At 50.0% G+C, this 21,632-nt stretch overlaps 2 long non-coding RNA genes across 2 annotated transcripts; both read left to right on the top strand.

Moving 5' to 3' along the window:
* Window positions 1-39: 39 nt before the first annotated feature.
* On the top strand, window positions 40-1,423 carry LOC128799658 (uncharacterized). Its single transcript, XR_008434790.1, has 3 exons — window positions 40-366; window positions 483-633; window positions 1,213-1,423. It is a non-coding gene; the product is annotated as an uncharacterized LOC128799658 (long non-coding RNA).
* A 2,599-nt stretch (window positions 1,424-4,022) lies between these two features.
* On the top strand, window positions 4,023-6,120 carry LOC128799660 (uncharacterized). The gene is made up of 3 exons (XR_008434791.1): window positions 4,023-4,917; window positions 4,984-5,088; window positions 5,627-6,120. It is a non-coding gene; the product is annotated as an uncharacterized LOC128799660 (long non-coding RNA).
* Window positions 6,121-21,632: the final 15,512 nt, after the last annotated feature.

The raw sequence follows: 21,632 nt of genomic DNA, 5'->3' as shown, positions 1-21,632 counted from the left end.
CTCACAGGGAGCAGGCTGGCAGGGCTATGGCAGCCCCGTGTGTCCCTCACAGGGAGCAGGCTGGCAGGGCCATGGCAGGCCCGTGTGTCCCTCACAGGGAGCAGCAGGCTGGCAGGGCCATGGCTGCCCCGTGTGTCCCTCACAGGGAGCAGCAGGCTGGCAGGGCTATGGCAGCCCCGTGTGTCCCTCACAGGGAGCAGGCTGGCAGGGCCACGGCAGGCTGGCAGGGCCATGGCTGCCCTGGAATGTTCCGGGCTGCCGGGGCCTGCCCGCCGCAGGATCCGGCGCAGGCCGCAGGAATCCGCGCAGGCCGCGGCACGCACTCAGCCCCTCCGGGGGCAGGCAGCTGCTGCTGCTGCGCTCATGGTTTAGTGTGACATTTTTCTCATTATTGTTATTTCTTGCTGGCCTTCTTTTCTCCCTGCTGGGCTTTTTTTTTTTTTTTTTTTTAATGTTTTTTTTCCCCTGCTGCTTTCCTACAGCCATGGTCTCTGCCAGGCTCCCCGGGACAGGCTCTCCTACAGGCAAGAGCACATTGGCAAAACAACCCCAGAGTTGTATTTTCCTTGCTCCCTCATCATGGCAAAACCTCCTTTTCCGAGGCAGTTGTTTCCTCCTGTTCTCTTCCCTCAGGTATTCTGTGGAATTGATTTCTCCTCTTCTTTTACAGATGAGATATTCCAGGAACAATCGAACTCATACTGCTTCTGTCAAACTTAATCTAGGATACATTCATCTGGAATATAGCAGGGAAGCATGTCCAAAAAACCTCAGCTGCCTTTCTTATCAGGGAGCTCATAAAGCAGAAGGATGATGACAGGCTAGTGAAATTTAAGCACCCAAGGACAGGGAAGATATTTTATTCAATAGTTGGGATAAAATTTCATGTCCCAGAGATTTCAAGGAGCACAAACAGGGGACATGAAGGAAGACTGATTTTCTTTTTCCTAAGTAAATGGACGGGTCGGGGGTGGGTTTTAGGTTGTGTCTGTGCTATCAGAGGCACATACACATTTCCTCTCCTAAAGCCAGAGGTGTGACTCCTCAGGCAGCTGGGGTTACAACCCTTCACCAGGCAGGGCTGGGGCAGCTCTGCTCCTCTCACTGAGACTCGGCTGCTCCAAAGGGCTTTGTGGGACCAGCTTGGGTGTCTGCCTCAGGAGGAGATGAATCACACCTTGCAAGTGCTGATTTCTCTCTCTTATCTCTCAGAGGAGCCTAAGGTGCCTAGTTCAGATCCAGACGTTTACACAGATGAATCACACCCTCAAGGCCATGGAGAAAATAATGAAAATCTGCAAGCCTGGGCTCAAATCTCTCCAGTCATCTTGAATAATTCTATTATTTTACTGAATAGAATGATCCAATGTCATTAAATTGCTTCATGCTTTGCTGGTAGAAAATGAAGATAAATAAATTCTCTCCTGGAACAAACCCTCACTTTACTTTTTCCTGATGCAGCACAGGGAACGGTATGTCCCTTCCTTAGATGTCCTCTTTTTCCTCAATAAGCACAACACTCTCCTCTATGTGCAGCCTCCAGAGCTCCTCCTGCCTTCTCTGGGCAGGAATCTCAGAGATTACCAGATCACAGGCACTTTTAAACCATCTGTGCTTCATTCAGCATCTCCAAGAGTGTTGATGTTTCCCAAGCCCTCAATGGCTTCTTCAGATTCTCTTGTCCTTTTGCTCAAGAGGGAGATTCTTACCCCAAGAACTCTCCTCCCTCTGTGATAAAATGGTGGAGGTACAGCATGACAGGGAAAGCCTCCTTCTCCCAGCAGAGCAGCCTCAGCGTGTTATCCCCTGGGAATTAAAATCCACAGTGCTGGATGTCCCCTTCCACATCCCTTCTTAAATTAATGCGTGGTGGAGCCATTTGAAAACGGGGAAAGGAGGGTAGAAAAGGGGAGTATGGAAAATGTGACTTTGGGAATGGGTCAGGATTGATGCAGCCTTTCCCAATTCCTCCTTGGTCATTTCTTTGCTTGCTCCCTGTAACTGAATCACCCTGGAAATGCCTCCTGATCTCTCCAAGCAGAGACCATCCATTTTTTTTAGTGGAGTATTTTGCACAGAAAGTCCAGCTCTGATCGAGTGCTGCACTGGCTGCCATAACAATAAATTCCCATTACCAGAAGCAAGACACATTTTCTTATGCATCCCCTTTGCAGAAAGGCATAAACTGAATTTTGACTTCAAAGGAGATATCTTTGTTCAAAATGCAACGCTCAGAAATATTCTGCAGTCAATTATTTGCAATTAGAATGAAAAGAGAAACCCCTTTCCCCAACTGCCTGTAATTACAAACGATCCTTTCATGAAGTATAAATCCAGTCATTAAGGAGTTTCAAAAGTTTTAATTCAGTGGGCAATTAAAAAGAAGAATGTCGGGTGTTGAGACAGAGAACAGTGCCCTGGTGAGCTCGGGGTCCTGAGGTATCAATTGGACTTTTAGTAGGAAGATTTTCCTATTGATCCCGGTGGTTTTAGGAGGCTTTAGGAGGCAATTCCTCAGCGTGGGATCGTTACCAGCCCTTCCCTGCTGAGCCACCGCTGCCACTGGGGTCGGTAGGAGCAAACTGAGGGCCAGCCTTGGCCTGGCAGCCCCAAAATCTCCTCCCCAAAGAGCCGCTGTCACCAGCACCTGAGTCGGGTCCTGCTCATGGGGCACAGGACAGGGAAATCCTTGTCCTCCCCACGGGATGGGGCCTGAGCTTTCGCAGGTGGAAGGTTTAGCTAGCAAGTCCTCAGTTACTGAAGCATCTAAGTGGTGCCTGTAATCCAGGCTTCCTGGAGGAATCATTTTCACATTTGGACACATCCTCAGGATGGAGCCAGAATGGAAGCCATAGATCTTAATCCTCTCTCCCGGTTTGTGAAGTTGGGATGAGGGAGGGAGGTTTTGGAACGCTCATATTTTGAAATTGGGACTCAAATTTATTGCCTTCATTGCTTAAGGGAGGCCTGTTCCTTTTGGGATATTTATTGTCCTTGGTGATGCCTTAGTGTGAGTTCCCTGGCAGCTGCTTTGGGAGGAGGTGTGAGGTGGATCCATAAGGTTCACAGATTTTCCCCACCCATGTGATAGGTATTTGTTGTTTGGCTGCGTGGTTGGGAATGCTGCATCCTGTATTCCTGACAATCTGTGCCCTGCATATGCTCCTGGCCACGTGGGGAGGTGCCACCCGCGAGGGGTGAGCCAGAGAGGGAGCAGAAATATGCTCAGAGGAGTGATGGTTTCAATTGAAAAGATTGAAAATCAAATCCCACTGAACACCCAGCCGTGATCTGCTCCCACTGAGAGGAGGGACGTCGCAGCAGCAGGAAGAGGAACCAGCAGCTTCACAATCCTTTTTGGGGTCCTGTGCCACTGTCTGAGGGGGTGATGGTTGCCAGGTCTGAAAAAATGCTTGAATGAAAAGAGGGAAGGCAGAGCTCTGCGGAGTTTGCATTTCAACCACCTGATGGAAACACTTAAGCTGCTTTTGATTTCGTTCAGTCACAGATCGAGTCTGATAAGCCAAATTCAGGGATACTCGAGTGTGTGGCCATGAAGGAGGAGCTGTAATTTTTCTGCCCTGAGATCATCTCCTGCACTTTTCTGCAGGCACAGCACTAAAAAAAATACTGTTGGGGATTTTTTTTTTTTATTTGCCATTTCAGTGTCATTCAAGGTTTTATTTTTAGATGCTCCTTCAACTAGAAAGAGCCACAAAGTTCCCTCAGTGGTAACTGCCAGTTTTTCCTCAGAGCAAGGAATATCTGTGTGTCTCCAACATGCACAGTGTCACCAATTTCCAGATGTGAGGACAGCATTGCAATCACCTGGAATCTTATTGTCGGGTGCTGAACAATCCAAGCTTCCAGAACTTCAGACGGAGCTGCCCATTTTTAGAGTATCCGGACACTGGGACACACTCCTTTCCCTGCCTGGGGTGCTCACTGCTGTTTAAAATCGGGATCTCTGGTGCCTCCTGACTCTGTTCTTGGGAAAGCTTCCCTTAAGGTGCTTGACTGATTTGGAGGAAAGTGCCCTGATGCGGCTTTGTTCGAGAGGCGCACGGAAAGCCGGGGATCTTGTGTAAAATCTCTGTCTTTTCCCCATTTCCCTATTTGGCAATGCAGTTTTCCCAGGTATTCTGCCTTTCCACCCTCCCCCACTGCCTCTCCCCTTCCCTAGCACAGGTAACCACACATTTTGATGGAGTTTAATCTCCTTCCTTCCTTCCTTTGCAAACCCACCTCCTCCCTTGCCCCAGGCTCTCTGTCAACTCAAACGCATCGCAAATCAACCTGACAGTGGAGATCTCCCCTTGAGCAACAGCGCTGGGAGTTCGCTGCTGCTGATCCTCAGATAGGGAGGGTGGGGTGCATTTTCCACATAAAACCCAGTCGCAGCTAAAATGGAAGTAAATTTCCATTCCCCATTCCCTTTGTTTCCAGTTTGGGCTGTCAGCTAAGTGGATCCACAACCCCGGGAAGATGCACAGGATGGGGGATGCAGCCGGAGCCGAGCTGCAGGGACAGTCCTGGTGCTGTTTGTCACTTTCCCAGGCATTTTCCTGGGATGTTGAGCTGAGGAACTGGGGCTGCTCCAAACAGCTGAACTCAATGCATTGACCAACTGTTACCTGTGATGCCCAAATGGAACCTGAGAGCGATTCCACTGCAAGACAGTGGAAAAAATGTCCAAGAGAACGAGCTACAAAGTCGTGTAATTTTATTTTTTACTCTTTTCTCCATGTTAGAAGCATGAGGAAGTCACAAACGTGCTGTTGAGTCCTGCAAGAAACACAAAAAACCAGGGCAGATCTCTTGTTCTGTAGGACCTACATCAGCAGCTGCACTGACCTGGGACAACAGGCTCATCCTCTGTTCAAGAAAAAAAACCCCCCATCTCCCTAAATCTTATAGGTATAAGATTATGATTATGGCAAAGGGAAAAGCTAAAAACTGGCCCTAACTTGTGGTGCTTTTCAGGCTGGTGGGAGGAGGCAGCTCCTGAATTCTCATGAGAACAGAGCACCAGGAAAATGTGAACGTCGACTTCCTGTCCTTAGAAGCCTGGCTGTTACCCTTCAGCTGGTGAGTCCTTGTAGAACTGTTTGCTAACTCAGCTGAAGTCAGAGAAAGCCCTCTGATTTTGTGTTTGAGAGCAAAAAATGGTTTGTTTTTCGAGACAGGGTTTGTTTTTCAGAACGTATCACCAGCAATGCACCGCTTCAGAAGAAATGGCTCCTGTCTGTAGCAACAAAACGGTTTAGAGACAGAAAGAAGAGAGAGAGAGAGACAGAAAGGGAGAAGAGGCCACTCTGGGTCGGCCTCTGGTGCTAAACAGCTCCCTGAGAGTCTCTGAACCTGGAACAGCCCAAGCAGGCGTTGCCAAATCCACTGCTGAGCCCGTGCCTTTGGGAGGCACCGTGACTCCAAGTGCATAACCCTGCTGCCACTCAGGGATGGGGAGCTGCTCCATTATCTGCACTCAGCCAGCAGCTGAGCCCTTACCATGCTTGATTTATTAGTTTTATAAAATGCAGAGTCTTTAATGTTCAGTGCTTGGAGCACACTGTAATTTTAGATGTATTATTACAGTTGTTGACCAATGCATGCATTATCTTCAAAGGCTTGGAGTTCCTCTGAGCAAGCTTTCCCATTCCAAAGACCAAGTCAAAGGAATCCAGGAAGATCTGTTCTTTCAAGGAAAGACGTGTCACAGGTCGGATGTGAGGAACGTTCTGGAAACACGTTCAGCAGGAGCCCTGGAGAAAGCACAGGGGTTATTTTCTTTCTCAGAGCTGTGATCAGCACAACTCACAACACATCCTTTCAATGTCTTAGAAAGGAGTTATTAGCCTCAAGATCCTGGAGTGGCAGGAGAGCATCCACCACCACCAGAGTCTTTGCTAAACTGCCTGGACTGTGTGGGCTGAGCTGGCAGCCCAGAGCAGAGGTGTCTGAGCCAGCACAGGGACATTTGTGCTCCTTGTCCCTGCCTGGCCTCTCCTCCAGCACACTTCGCCTCCAGGAAGTGGCACAGGGAAAGCTATTCCCACCAGAATTACATGCATTTAAACTCATTTTTGGAAATTGTCTGGGCACAGCCTCCCGTAGAAATGAGATGGCACAGAACTGATTAAATAATGTTTATGCAAATACAAAAGTTGTCAGGGCGTTGTTTTCTGAGCCTTCAAGATCCAGCTTGTCAGAGGCTCCTGGCGCAGAGTCAGCTTTCCTGAGCTCGGCTGAGCCAGTAGGAGCTTGATTTGGGGTGGGCAATTGCCAGAGCCCTGCAGAATCCCTTCCCCAGTGAGGAGAGCATCTCCTTCCGACCTCAGCCATGGTGGGCCTCAGGCTCCCCTCCCACACCTGCTGCCTCCTCAGGAGTGCCATCCCTGGTGACAGCCTCAGCTCACCTCTGCCCTGCCCTGCTCCGAGAGCCCCGGGCTGCTCAGACAGGAGCAGCGGCCCCACTTGGGTGTCAGAGCAGCGTGGGGCCTCCTGTGCTCAGGTTCACTTGCTGGAGGAACGTTGGCCTAACCCTAACCCTAACCCTAACCCTAACCCTTGTTGGGGCTGGGATAATCAGGGAGTTACTGACAGGTGTTTGCAAGGACCCTGGGCTGCACAGGTTCCTGCAGCGAGGGCTTCGGAGGCTTTTGGGTAAAGGGAACGATACCAGGAGCAGCTCCCAGAGATATTTCAGTGGATTTCTAACCAGGTGAAAGATGTTGGGTTGAATGTTAGTGGAAATATTAACAAATCCTGCCAGAACACCTCTGTCACAGCCCAGTGCTTTTCCCCATTCCGTGCTCTTTGGTGCATTCTGGACTTGCAGGCAGGTGACTCCCAGTTCACAAACAGCACGAGAGCCATGGGTGCCATTACTCATCAGGGGAAATATTTGTGCAACTGCTCAGCCCTGAGCATGTATTTGCCTGTGTTTTTGTGGTGCTTTGTCTGGATACTCTTTGCAACACCAGCCCGTTTCTGCAAGGGCTCCAGGAGAGGTTTGGGAGACGCTGGGACTCATGGGGGCCACTGGAGCCCATTCCAAGCCTTCACTTGAACAAATGTTTGCAGATCCTTTCCTGCAGTGTTTGCCCAGTCCTGACCTAAGCTTCATTAGCTCAGCAGATTCATTTCCCTGCTCCAGTACCTCGCTGGCCAGCTGGAACCACGGGATATTTTCGTGTGGTGTTTTCCAGGGAACCCTGGGGAAAGTCAGTCACTGGCTGATAACAGAGAGTGTAGAAACCTCCTGGTGCTGTCTGTGCTGCTGAGCCCCTCACAGAGGGTGACTTCTGCTTCTGCCAAGAGCAGTTGGCTCCTTTTGAAATGCAATTTACAGGGCTGAGTCAACTCCTGTAGGTTTATATGGATTTTATTTTAGATCCAATCCATTGCTGGTGGTGTAACAGACCTGGAGTGACATCAGTGTGAGCAGAGAGACACTGGCAATGTCCCAGTGACAAATGGGAGGGCTTGTACAACTTGGTGGGCTAAAAAGCAGCTCCTGCTCCTGAAGGGGTCATTGGGGAGCACCCTGTGGGGCCCAAAGGGAATTGAACAGCAGTGAGCTCTTCACCTGCACTGTCCAGAGACCACAGTTGGGTATTTCTGGTGCCACCTGGAAGACACAAATTGGGAATCATCTCCAGAGCTGCTCTTTGCCATTTTTCAGTGGCTTTGCCTCAGGTGGCCACTGGGGAGGCAGAATGGCCCGGGCTGGGAGCTGAGCTCACCACACTCCACTGGCACAAGTGCAGTGCCTGCTGATGCTGGGTCTGGGTTTGCCACGCTGAGGATGAGATCAGACTGTTCCTGATGCCAGAACAGATCATGGCACGGAATGGAGTCTGACCGTAGCATGGAACCCACAAACCCCCAGATATCCCTTCCACAAGTGGATCTCCTGTAAGCCCATTTAGCAGAGCAGCAGTGGGATTGATCTGCTCAATCTTTGTATGTTTTTACTGCTCTGAGGAGCACTTCTGTGATGCCAGGAGAATTTTATCTCACAATTTTTCTGTGAAATGAAAAACGTGCATTTCAGGTGAATATTTGAATTAGTTTAGAACTGGATAAATCAGGAAAGTGGAGCATAGTTTGCACTGTCATTTATATCTGGGTTTTTTAAATGAATCATTATGGTTTGGGCCAGCAGTGGAAACAGAAATAATTCCGGGCTGTGTTATTTTGTGCAGGTTAAACTCCGCAGTGGGAATCAGAGTTCAGGATTTCGCTGGGATGGTGCCGAATCTCTGCCTGGATTTGAATCTCCCACTAAACACCCGGTTCAGATTCAGGCTTCCGCCTTTGGCCCCCGTGTGCCTTCCAAAGCCCTTTCATCTCCTGGAACCGGGAACCCGATCGCTCCGGGCGCTTTAATTAAGCGAAATGAAAGGCGATGATTTCCATAAATAGAAGAACTTCCAAGCGCAGCCCCGGGCCCGGCCCGGCCACCCACCCCGAGGTGCCCGAGAACCCACCCGGCACATCTGGGAGCCGAGCGGGGCTTGAACTTTATCCCGGAGATGCTGCTGATAGGGAAACGCAGCCGGGGCGTTCGGAGCCTGCCAGGTGACACGGACCAGCGGGGATGGGAGCTTGGATCTCCCAAACCGGGGCGAGGAGGCTTCCCCAGCCCGGCTCCGGGGATGCTGAGCGGAGACAGACCCCTAGTGGAGCGCCAGGAGCTCCCCGAGCCTCGCTCCTTCCGCTCATATTCACGGATTTGTTTATTTGAAGGAAGGGAAAGCAGGATCCGAGTGCCGATCCTTATCTGCCTGCTGCTTTCCTTTGGTCCTGACTCGCCCCGAGGTGTTCTGGAGCTTTATCGTGGGAACCCTGCGCTGAAATTCGGGGATATTTTCATAGGAACGCAGATTCCCTTTCTGGAAACCTGATGGAACTCAGCATTGTCACCGAAATCCAGCTGTGCAAACTCAGAACTTCATCTGTGCTAAGGAAGGGAGGTTAAAAATGGCTTAGAACAGAGAGAAATGGGATCAGCTGGGAGACAGCAGAACTGTGAGCTAATTCCAGAGGGAGTGCTCTCCAGGAATTGTCCAGCAAGAGGCAACAGGGGAAGCTTCTTGTTCAGTTTGGTTGCCCCTGGTTCTGCCCTACCCAGCACATCTGTCCCCAGAAATGGACACTGGGAGTTCTCTGTTCTCTAAGTGGAAAAATCCGATTTTCACATCAGCAGCTCTGAAACCCCAGCGTGAGGGTGGGATTTGGGGCATCCCTGGCTTCTCCCAAGCTGCCAGATTACACTGTGCCACCTCTGCCACCCGGGCCCACCCTGGCTGTCCTTGGCACAGCAGTTTGCCCCCAGAACCCTTTGTTGGTGGTGCTGAAGGCAACAACTGAATCTGGCAAAGGGTGCTCCCTCCTCATCGTGCAGGATCCCAGATGCTTTCACCCCCATGCTGTAGGGTGTTCTCTGAGCTGGCAGAATCCCTGGTTTGAGCAGGGACAACTCCTGGATCTGGAGGGATTCACTGAGGCTGTCTCAGGGAAAGGGAGAAAAGCCTGAATAGGATAAATCACGCCCAGCGATGTGCAATCAGGGCTGCAATTAAAGCATCAAGGTGGCATCAAAATCCCGAACTTAAGACAAAATCAAAGCAGTTGGTAGCACAATTCCAGGACATTTATTTTGTTGCCAGTGGTTGTTCCATGGTGCATTTTTCTTCAGTGAATTGAATCACAACTAATTGCCCAGTAATCACCCACGCCCCAAGTTCAGATAATGTTGCCTTCCTAATACTTTGTAGAAATGCTGAATCCATTAACTATCTTCAAATGAGATTATTTTTTTAATTAGCAGGATCTTAGCAAGCCATTACAGACACCATTCGTGCTGCCACACGGAACTTTCCTATTTCCTTTACACTGCAAAGGGAAAATTCTTTTCAATCAATTCCAGTGCTGATAGGGTTTGCAGTTTGCTTTCAAAGTCTGAGAATAAACAGAATTTGCTGACAGGTGAGCAAGCCTGTCTTTGCTCAAGTCATAATTTCCTTTCTGGTGTTTTTAGGAGGCTCCAAGTTCCCTGCTGGTATCTACTGATGTTTCTCAGTGAGCTTTAGGTGCAGGGAAACTTTTGCAGATCTGCCTTGGCTTTCCTTGGTGCCTTTGCCTAAGAGCCAGCGTGGCACCAATCAGCTGGACTTAACTTCCCCCTTTCCAGAATTCCTGATGAGCCACATCAGCATTTCCTTGGGATGTGAGCCCTGCCCTCCCCATCCACCCCAGGGAGAGAGACTGGAATTTATCTCTATGGCAACTCCCAAGTGCTGGCAAGGTAGCCAAAAACCAGGGACTGGGGAGCTGCAGGCAGGGTGGGATCAGTGGATGAGGAATAAACAAAATATTGTGCTGGTGTGCTGCACAAGAATGGATTTATAGGCTATGACATTCCTAAAATATCTTTATGTAATAATGAAAGCTTCATTATGCAGCCCTCTGCCAAAGTGCTGCCAGGGGCCGGCTGCAAGTCCCTGGGAAGATTTTTCATTTAGGGAGAAGTTCAGAATTAGCAGAGCTCTGATGGGGGGGAAGCTGTGGCCTGCTCTGGCTGTCCAGGGAACAGGACAGAACCCCTGCTGCTGGCAGGGGTCACAGGAACCTAATCACTGACAGTATTAAAAAGCATGTAGCTTTTCTCCTGTCTGAGCTCTGGGGACAAATTAAGTGATAAACCTTGAGTGTTTACTGGAGTTTTATTATTTTGTTAAAAAGTAATTCATCTTTATCACAGCGAGGCTATTCTGTTTCACATCATTAAGGAAGCAACGCACAGAGACCCTGAAGCTAATTTGGAGACCCAGCTCTCAGTGTTTTGTTTGTATTGCAGGCGTTGGAGCATCCTCTGTGGCTCTGTGACCTCCAGAAAGGTTTTGTCCGGAGTTTTCAGAGGTGCTGAGGTAAATCCAGGCTGTGCTCAGCTCACAGTGTGCCGGGGCTCCTGGGCTGCTGTCCATCCTCGTGTCCTGGGGTGTCCGGGCTGCTGTTTGGATCAGATCCTTGATCCTGAGCAATCCCAGCTGGGCTTCCTCTCCAGCCACTCAAACCCAGTGGTTAAATCACTGACAGAAAATTCCCACCTGGATTCCTCAGCAACCCAGCCACGCAGTGTGGCCGGGAAAATCCATTTATTCCTTAATTCCCGTGGCTCTGTGGGACTCCTCGTGCCACAGGCTGGCTTTGGCTTTGCATTTTGGGGTCAGGCAGAGCCAAACCCACAGCCCCACCCCAGGGAGCTGCAGGAAACCTGGCCAGACGTGGAAGCACCCAGAGCTGGACAGGCTCCCTCAGCTGCCTGTGCAGGGAGGGAGGACAGGGGATGTTCAGAGGGATGATTTAAAAGCAAATCTCTTGGCACTGGGGCTTGTGTACACTCAGGTAAATGAGCTTCAGCCAATTTACTTAAAACTATCCAGGTGAAACTGCTTGTGTAAATGACTGAAATTAATAAAATATCACTTAAACATATTAGTGTAAATATTAGTACATTAAATATTGTAATATATTAACTTTATCCCTACACATACAGACTCTGAATGTAAAACAAATAATTTGAATCCACTTTGAGAATGTCCAGGCTGAGAATTTCAGCTCTATTAAACCACAGCAGTGGCAGCAAAGCAAATGCCAGGATAATTCCATTGAATTTCTTCACTTTTATTAAATTATTCCCATTTCTGACAGCGCTGCTTTCGAGGCAAATTTGGACAACCAGAGAAAGAGCCAGGAGTGTGCTGTGGGACTGGGCCAGGACGTCCTGGGGGTGTTTGTTGTGAGATCTCTTCTGTCCCCCCAGGAAGTACCAGAGGCACTGGGGGATCAGCCTGAGAATCAGCTGCACCCTTTGTGCAGCCGGGAGAAAAGAGCTGCCAGGAGAGCCCTGCTCAGGCTTCTCAAACACAACAATGCCCCCACAATAAAACACAAACGCAGTGAAAGGAACACGCTGCTCCCAGTGTCTGCCGAATCAATGGGCTGTGAAGAGACTGAGGTGATAAACCGACTGTGCTCAGGGCTAATTTTATGCAATCTAATATGTTCATAGGATTAGTCTATTTAAAAATAATTTTAATCAAACCTTTTAAAATGCAAAGCCGTTCTGCACTACTCATTTTCAATATATGCCTTAAAACAGATGAGGGAGGCAGAACCTGATCCTTATTATCCATGCATAATTTAAACAATATCATCAACCCAGTATTGATTGCTGACTAATGTGCTTATTAATTAATAGATATCTTTGTGCTAAATACATTTTTCAGAGCTGCTCTGGGACCATTTAATAAGATAAATGGGGAGCTGCAGCACAGTACTTTGTCATTAAATGTAGAAGTTTTATCAGGAAGGCCTGGAAAGCCCTGCCTGGGGTGGCTCTTTGCTGGAAGGAGCCACACGATGGCCACATCCCAAAAACGGAGGTGCAGTGCTGGAACTGTGTTTCAGATTGTACTTTGAAGGGAAAAGAGCTCTCTCTATTTTCTGAATTAGCCCGGGGAAGGCCGTGGTGGGGAGGGGAGCTGGGAAGGGCCTTGCTCTGCTGCTCTGGTTTAAGGAAATCCCAGATTTACAACCACCACTGAGGAACCCGGGCAGAGAGGGGATGAGCTGAGCGTGCAGAGCCACCAAAGCAGTGCCACCTCGAGCCCCTGGCTGCTGCCCTGCAGCTTTTGTGGCTCTGGGCTATCTGAATGTCCTGGCCCCAGCCCCAGCCCCTTTGCTGTGCCCACAGCCCCCGCTCCGGGTTCATTTGCCCCTCAGAGGTTCCAGCCCCTGGCTGGCACCCAAACACCTCCAGTCCCTTCCTGGTGTGGGTCCTCTCCTCTCTTCTGCTGTTGGAAGTCACCCTGGCACTTCTGTCCCTGCAGGGAGGGGAACAGCCCCCCCAGTTTGGAGCCCAGCCCCAGTTTGCTCCGTGCCCCCGTCCCAGTGCCCAAGCTGCCAGGGCTGAGCAGGGACACAGCCACACTGCTGCCCTGCCCTGGAATGAGCAGGAATGATTCCTAGGGCTGTGGCAAGGCTGGTGGAAAGGGATTTTACACCACCGAGGATCAGCCTGTACATATTTAAAATAAATAGATGTGCACATAAAAAAAATTACCCCTATTATTACCCAAGGAGGCAGTGGGAGTACCAGGGGAATGGCTAAAGTAACAAAACTTGACACCAGTGATAATAAAAGAGGGAACTAAAGCAAAGAGATCACCCCAGTCTGCGCGGCTTCCAGTGCTTAATCAAAACTGACTTCTACTACTGCAGCTGCAAAAGAAATGTTTCAGGCCTGCCATTAATTTCCATACAATAACCCTCTAATGGGGGAGTTGCCGGGAGAGGAGGGCGATCAATCTGCTCTAATGACACACCAGAGACTCGGGGAAAATGCAAACTTGGAGCAATTTCATGGCAGGTGCAACCTTGGAAAGTACGGCCATTTTTCTGAGTTAATTTGTTCCCCTGATATGTTTGAAATCCATATTTGTATTTTAAAGGTCTAAAATGCGGGATGATTAAAAAATATAAGCAGATTTTTGTAAGCTTTTCAAAGGTGGTAGGTGATCCATTAATGCCCCTCCTCGGAGCTAGGACAGCTGGATATCTTCTATCATGTGTTGCCAAAAAGGAAGGGAATAGGATTGTTTATTCCAGCATTCCCTTTTTGTCTTCAGCCTTCCCACTTCCCTCCCCAGCCTGGTGCTCATTTGTCTCCCAGCTGAATTGATCCCTAATACTGTAGGAAGTAATAATAGTAATAATCATGGTAACTGCTGGCAGTAATAGTTATTATTCTGATTATTGTTAGCACTTACAGTGCTCTGTGATGCTAATGATTATTATTGCTACAAGTTTAAAAACACATAAATGAATTAACTCAGTTCCTGCTACGCTTTGGGTGCTGGCAGCTCTCGCACATCTGAGAATTCCAGCTGCAAATCTGAACAGGAATGAACATCCTGCCCCGGGAGCACCGAGCTCATTTCCCTCTGGGTCTTGTCCTCAGTGAATATTTGGGTGAAATCTGTGGGGACGGGGGGGTTCAGGCCCCCCCAGCACCCCCATCCCTGCAGCCCATCCCTCCTCTCTCCTGCTGAAAGCCAGTCCCACTCACCCTGATTGCTCCTTTGCCTTTCTCAGCACTTAAGAACTCCAGCCAGGATCTTAAACGTATTGAATTTCCAAGGGCTGGAAAGTGCAGGGGCTTTGCATGAGAATCGGGAGAGCTCTGCTCAGCTGCCTTTGTCCTTCCCCCAGTGCCCATCTGCATCCTCACATTCCTGCCTTTGTCATGGGCCCTCTGCACTCAAAGGGAAGCGTGGGCTTTCTTACATTAAAAATGCTTTTCTACATTAAAAATGCTTTTTATATTCCAGCTGCATTTCTGGGATGCTCGTGGCCTCTCTGCTGTGGCCATGGTTATGTTCTGGTTTAGATCCCATTTTAAATACAAGCCCTTCCCCACCTGCCCCTGCTCAGAAATTCTCTTCCAGTTACCCCTCCAAACTTCTCAGGGGTGAACGTGCCCTGGTTCTTCCCTGCTCCCCTCCTCAGCTCCCATTAGCGTGCTGGAATTGATGAACAAAACCATTGATTGCCCACATGAGATTGCAGGATTCCCAGAAGTTCACTGCTGTCTCCTGCAGTTTGGTCTCCAGTCAATGCAGGGAAGTTTTTGCTTCATTCTCAGAGCACCACCCAAATCTATTTATTGGACTGCAGCTCTCCAGAGCCCGGCGGGCCCCAGGGCACAGAGCAAACACACCCGATCCAGGGCTGCTGAGAGCCTCCTCCCCTGAGGGACTGACTGGTGATCTCACACAGAACTCCAGGGCTCTGTCTTTTACCCCTCAGGATTTTTACAGCTTGGCTCTGGCTTTACTCTCCTGGAGCAGTTTAGAAACTCAGTTAGGCTGAGCTTGGCTCTGCTGTCTCCTGAAGTTGATGGCAAAATCCCTGCTCTTGAGCAGCTCTTCAGTCCTCTGCCAGGTCCAAAGGGTGAAGTGAGAGGCAGACAGGTGGGTTTTAAATCTCTTTCAATGCCATGAAAAAAGATGCTGTGAAATGTCCTGTCTGAATGGTGAGGTGAGGAAAAAGTAACTTGGGAGTAAGAGACACTTAAAGAAGATCAGAGCTCTGGAGTAAATTCCTGAGGGAGGAGAGCAGATTCACCATCCCTTCACTGACATCACTCCACAGGCTGGGAAGGGCCATGGCCTGGGCTGGGCTGAGGGGATGAACTGGGACCCCGGCCCTGACTGGAATAGGGCAGGATGTGGAACTTGCTGCAACTTCTGAAAATCCCGTTGGGTGATAAAACTTGGCTGCTGTCTCTCTTGCTCTATCCCTAGCCCCAGCTCATCAAATCCCATTGGTTTTCTCCTGCAAAATCCAGATGCCTCCACGTCAGACAGATTCCCTGTCAGTACCTGACAGGCCAATGCAGAGAACAATTCCCATGAAGGAAAGGGAGCTGGGATTGAGCGGTGCTGGAGGGATAATGCAACGCTTTCCAATCACTTCAAGGTTTTTCCTTCCCCTGCCCTGTTTTCCCTGCCTCTCTGGTGATTTAGGACATGGATTTTTGCTCCTTGCCATCCTGTATTTATGTCTCTGTGCTGCTGGCACGTTCCTGCTGGAATTCCAATTCCTGAAACTTCCCGGAGCTCTGAGCAGCCTGGGACAGGGGGGGTCCCTGCCCTTGGCAGGGGCGGGATGGGATCAGCTCTGGGGTCCCTTCCAACACAAACCAATCTGGGATTCCCTTCTCTGGAGACCAAATAAAGGAGGGCTGGCTCTGGAGTGCAGGCTGGCTGAGCTCCTGGGGCGTGTGCAGCCCCGATCAGGCATCACAAGCCCTTCCCCTTGTGCTGGGAGCCTTTATCCCATCTCCCCCAGCGTGCCAAACCCTCTCCCTGTCCATCCAAAGGCAAGGACCTGCAAAAGGCAATTCAATTTCACAGGCCATAAACTTATACATCCACTTCTTGCATTTCTCCCCTTTTTGTTTACGATTTCAGAAAAATTTCTAAGCCTGCAATCTATATAATTTTTTTTTTTTTTGCCTCTGAACACCTGTAATGCAGAGCTGGGTCCCAACCACTTGTTCACTGAGGAAAACTTCAGCAAAAACTGGCTGAGTTTGCAGAGTGGCTTTGTGGAGGTGGGTGGCAGGCAGAGAATTTGGGCTCTATTCCCATCAGAGGCAGCTCATGGATGCAGGCAGAGGGAGCAGCCTTGGGAATCCTCTTCCCATCAATTCTTTAGCACTGCTCGATAACTCCCCGAGCCATCCAGAGCAATAATGTTGGGTTTAAAGCAGTGGTTTTGTCCGTGGGAAGTGGTGGGTTTGAGAAAATCCAGATTTTTCCTCCTTTCTGCAGCCCGGGCTGTTGTTTTCCCTCTGAGCAGCTCCCATTTGCTCTTGTCTGTGCATAAACGAGCCCCAGATTAAACACGGGCACACACTGACATTTCTGAAAGATGGGAATAGCATCACTCACTTTGCCACCTGGACAGAAGTCCTGGCTCTAACCTGTCCGTGCCTTGCTCATATCATTACTCTTCACCTCTGCTCATAAACCTCCACCTGGAAAATAATGTAATTTAATTAGGCTGTGGAATTAGGTGCTGCTGTCTCACTCGGTTAAACTGAAGCAGTTGGGAAATTCCATTGTCACTGGGGCTGGAGATGACAAATGTTCCTTGAGCAGCCTCACCCTGGGGCTTTGGGCCAGGGACTGCAGCCCCTGCTGGGGTGGGACGCTGGGGACAGCAGTGGGGAGCAAAGGCCAAGGAGGGGACACCGACCCCGAAGCCATGGCAGGAATTCCTGGTGGAGTTCCCGTGGAAATCCAGACAAAGGGGTCTGGGAGAGGAGCAGCAGGAGGGAGACCCCAGGAATGTCCCTGCTGTGTCCTGGGGAGGAGCCCCCAGCAGCTCAGCGGTCCCGGGGGTTGCAGACACACCCAGACATTTCTGACACGGGAACACGAAGGGTCTGGGTGTGCAGAGCTCTGCAGGACCCTCCCACAGATTCTGCTTTCTGCTCCTCTGCCCTGCAGCTGCTCCATCCTCAGCCACATTCCAGGTTTGCTTTTGGAGCTCTCCACCTCTCCCAGTTTGCCCCGCAGGGCCGCGGCAGCCGCACCAAAACTGCAGCAGGACCTCAGCTGGGTCATCCTTTCCCTTAAATGTTCCCACACCAGGAAAAAAAGAGAAAGCAAAATCCTGAGGACACCTGAATCTTTTGAAAAAAACCCAGAACACAAATGAAGTCATCTTGGTTTGAAGTTCACAAATATTTTGGAAGGCAAATGGATGGGAAGAGTTTAGCCTGCAAACACTTATTTGTCATGCAGCCTGACTGCTGCTTTTCAACATGCTTTGATCCTCTGGAGTTTTTTTGGCCCAGGCATTAGATAATGCTTTAGAAGCCATTAGAAAAAATGGTGACAATTGAAATGCTTTGAAAAATGACAGTTTGATAGTCTAATAATAGCCCCTACACTGATCTGGAGAAGGTTTTCTGTTCTGTTTTTTGTGATATTCATTATGTACAGTGCATTTCAAAACGTCCTTTTCTCCCCAGTAAATAATTTAACCCTTTCACGACCTGCAGCCCCAGCAATGTGGAACACAGAGCTGGAGATCTGTGCAGATTGACACAGCTGTGCTCCATAAAGAGCTGCTAGGAGGTGCTGTGATGTTGAGAGGAGGGGAAATGGAGAAGATGACAATATCTGTGTTCCTGGAGCAGGCTGACCATGCCCAGCGAGGGCCCCATTCCTGCAGGCTCTCCAGGAAGGATTCCCACAGGGAGAAAACACATCTTGGAGGGAGAGGTGGCTGGGAGCTTGCATCTCATTGCGAGAGCTTGTTTTTGCAAGATGTTATTTGGCAGCGATAAATGAGCAACTTTCAAGCCTCAGAAGTGATTAATTTCTCACTGGAGCTGTCTCTGAGCCTGTCACAGCCTGACAATCCTGACATAAGTGTCATTTATAATGTCACAAGTCTATTCCCCATAAATGTCATTACACAATTACTCCGAGGATGAGGAGAGCTTCACCGGGGGAAGAGCGTCTGGTATTAAGTCAATTACAGATCTTAATGTTATTGTTGGGTTGTCCCCCCTCATACAATTACTTTGTGTCTCACTTGTTCATTTCGTGCAAATTAGCAATTATTTATTGCAGTGATAGCACCAGGTAGGGCTGGTGCCACGAGAGCTCTGGCACAGCCTCCAGGGCCGATGCCACGTGGGGATCAGGAGCTTTGATACTGAGCCCTGTGTCCCCTGCGCCCCCCGGTCCTCTCTGCCCCTCTCTGGAGGGCCCCACCAGCTGGGGGAGGTGATAAATCCTGGCGTGCTCTGATAACGGTGGCTGCTTTAATGAGGGGCACTTCTTGTGCCATTGAGCAAAGGCAGCTCTTCCTGGTCAGGAGGACGGAGGAGTCCAGCGAATTCCCCTGTGCTGCACCTCAATTATGCCTCAAAATTGGCACCAGTGGAGCCTTCATTTAGTTCTAACAGGCTTTCATCCTCCTTGGCCCAGGCACAAACAATTCCTAGGCTGGCTCAGTGCAGGAGGAGATTTGGATTTATTCTGCAGCCAAGGTGTGGGGAGGGGGCTGGGGGCGGGAGGAGCAGGGGCTGGGGCAGTGCCAGCTCCCCTCTCCCGGGACACCTGTGGGACCTGAGCCCCGGCTTTGAGTGGAGATCACTCAAATCCCGCTCCTCTGAGCTGGGAATGAAGCTGCTCTCAGGATATGGGCAGAGCCTCTCAGTGCTGCCTTTGGCAGAGAGCAGCACTGTGGCACCACAATCTGACTCACAGACAGGGAAATGTGGAAAAAGGCCAGGAATTTCCATGATAATCCTCCAGATTTGCACCAAGACAACCCAGATGAGGATCAGGCCTTTTAAATTGCTCCCTTTGCCTGTTTGCTATTCTGGGAAGCTATTGTTCTCAAAGGGACATCTTTAAAGCAAAAGCTGGTAGAATAATTTATTTGCGAATAATTTATTCAGTGATTGATGGGAAAAGCTGCTGAATAAATAATTCACTGAATGCTAATGGAACATCAGAGATGGTCGAATAATGAAAATGTTTATTTGCAAATAATTTATTCAAAGAAAAATGCTGAAACGTATCAGCTCAATTATTCTTGGTGAATAATCCAGTCACTCAGCCAGCCCACTGTGACATGTCGTACAGAGATGCCTTTCCCAACAAAAGGAGGGCTCCAGGTACACGAGCCCTGTTTGCTCTGATCTCCTGCTCTCCAGCAAGAGCAGGCATGAGGAGAGGTGGGTGAGAGTCCTCCAGCTGAGCTCAGACTAAAGCTGAGCCCTGACCCTGCACGTGGTGGGAGTTTCACATCAGCAGCCTCTTCCACCCCTAATTTGTTGTTAACAACAGCAGCTCAAATCTGGGGTCTCTCTGTAACTCTGAGCTTTGCACAGTTTATAACAGCAGGGACTGGGGAGAGAGTCCTGATCGTGGAATTATGGAATGTCCTGAGCTGGGAAGGGCCCACAGGGATCAGAGCCCAGCCCCTGCCCTGCACAGACACCCCAAAATCCCACCCTGGGTGCCCCTGGAGCTCCGGCAGCCTTGGGCCGTGCCCATGCCCTGGGGAGCCTGGGCAGTGCCAGCACCTCTGGGGGAAGAGCCTTTTCCCAAAATCCACCCAAAAAGCCCAGGCTTCACCCACAGGCTGACATTTTAGACACGAGCTCTGAAAACTTCAGTTCTAAGCATGCACTGACGGCAGCAAAAGGAAATAAATCCAGCAGAACTTTTGCCACTGATGTCCCTCGTGGGCAGAGGTTTGGAGGGCCAGGCTCGGGGGCCCAGGGACCCCTCAGGGCAGGTCCTGCAGGTCCTCAGCTGTTCCATTTGCCAGAGGAGACCTCTCCTGCTTCCCTGCAGCTGCACAGTGGGGCTCAGGTGCTCCGGGAAAATGGAAGTGATGTTGTCATGATACTGGAGCTAATACCAGAAAAATCTAAATTACATTTTAAAAGGAATCTACCCTTTTATCTTTTAACCTTAGGCCTCTCCCTCTCATGCAGAAAAATCAATCTTGACTAATCTACTGACCAACTAAAAGTGAAAAGGGGAACCCATATAATCATACACTTTATCTTCTTTAAATATTTTTTCTACAGAAGAGGAACTCATATAAACGCCTACTTTATCTTCTTTAAGATATGTTTTACAGAGAAGCTCAGCAAAACATCCAAAGCTTCCTCCTGGCTCTTAGGAGAAAAGCCCATAGTCCTGAGAGAATCCATCACAGCTCCTGAGGGAGGGTTTGGGGAGGAGCAGTGAGGGATCCTCCCAGCCCTGGGGCGTGCAAGGGAATTCCAAATCACAGCTCTGCCCTCCCTGGCAGCGGCATTCCCAAAGTCTGGCTGGAGACACAACTGCAGGAATGGGCAAAGGGGAGTCAGTGGGAGCCAGGGTGAGCTGCTGGGCTGTGGAATCCGCTGCAGGAAAAGCTGTTCCCATCACTTTATTTCTTTGTTATTTATCTGTTTCTAGCGGCTGGCACTCAGGCAGGGAAAACTCCTTCAGCAGAATCCCTCTAAGCGTCCCCCTGGGATGTGGAAGGAGGCACTGTGGGACACCAGTGCAAAGGCAGCTCTGCCCAGACTCCAGTCTCTCAGAAATCCCCTCTTTTCCTCAGCTGCTCTTCCTGTTTGTCTCCTCCAGCTTTGCTTTGGGCAGGGATGGTAACCAGGACAAACACAACCCCTGGCAGAGGAGCTCTGGGCACTCTGCTCTCCCTGGATGGGCAGGGGAGCTCTGGGACAATAAAAGGCTTTGCCTTTTCTTTTTAGAAGTTTTCCAAAGTTCTGATCAGATGTGGATCAGGCCCCGGGCCAGGTTCGAGGCTGCTGCGTCTCTTGTCCAAAACGTTCCAGGCCAAGCCCCCGGTGCTCAGGGCAGGAGCAGCAGGAGCTGAGCTCAGCTCGGGAGCGCTGGGAGGCCAAGTCGGGCAGGGCAGGAGTGGGGAAGCCCCGGGAAGGACGTGTGGCTCTGAGGATGTGGTCACAGTGATCCACCCTCAGAGCCTTCAGAAGTGCTGGAGAGGGGCTGGGCAGCTCCCAGGGCCTTCCCAGGGCTCTGATCCCAGCTGCCGGGGGCTCCGGCCCCGGGAAAGGCACAGGGGGACCTGAGGCTGTGCTTTGGCCCCACGCTGCCCCAGCACCTGCAGCAAAGTGGATTTTGGGCTCCATTCCCACCCTCTTCACGCTGCCCTACCTGGAGCTAAAAATAACGGAGCTGTGCTGAGGGCCTGCAATTCCATTTCCTTTGTGATTGCACCCAGGCACAGCAGAGCCAGCTCAGGGCTGCTTTATTCTCCAAATTTCTGGCTGTATTAGCACTGTCAGAATCCCTGATGTATCACCTTGCAGGGAGTCTAAAAGCTTGTCAGTGCCTTACTTTGCATTTTTGTTCTGGGTTCAAAGCTGAAGGCACAGCTGAACTGGAATCTTTTCTCTGGGCTGCTGAAAGAAACGTAAGAGAAATCTCATTTTTAGGAAGTATGAAAGGACCATAAAAATAAGCCTTTCACTAAGCTGATCAACTCGG

Source organism: Vidua chalybeata, chromosome 24 (assembly GCF_026979565.1).
Source record: "Vidua chalybeata isolate OUT-0048 chromosome 24, bVidCha1 merged haplotype, whole genome shotgun sequence".
NCBI classification, from domain to species: domain Eukaryota; kingdom Metazoa; phylum Chordata; class Aves; order Passeriformes; family Viduidae; genus Vidua; species Vidua chalybeata.
This window is presented reverse-complemented; position numbering and strand designations above follow the sequence as displayed.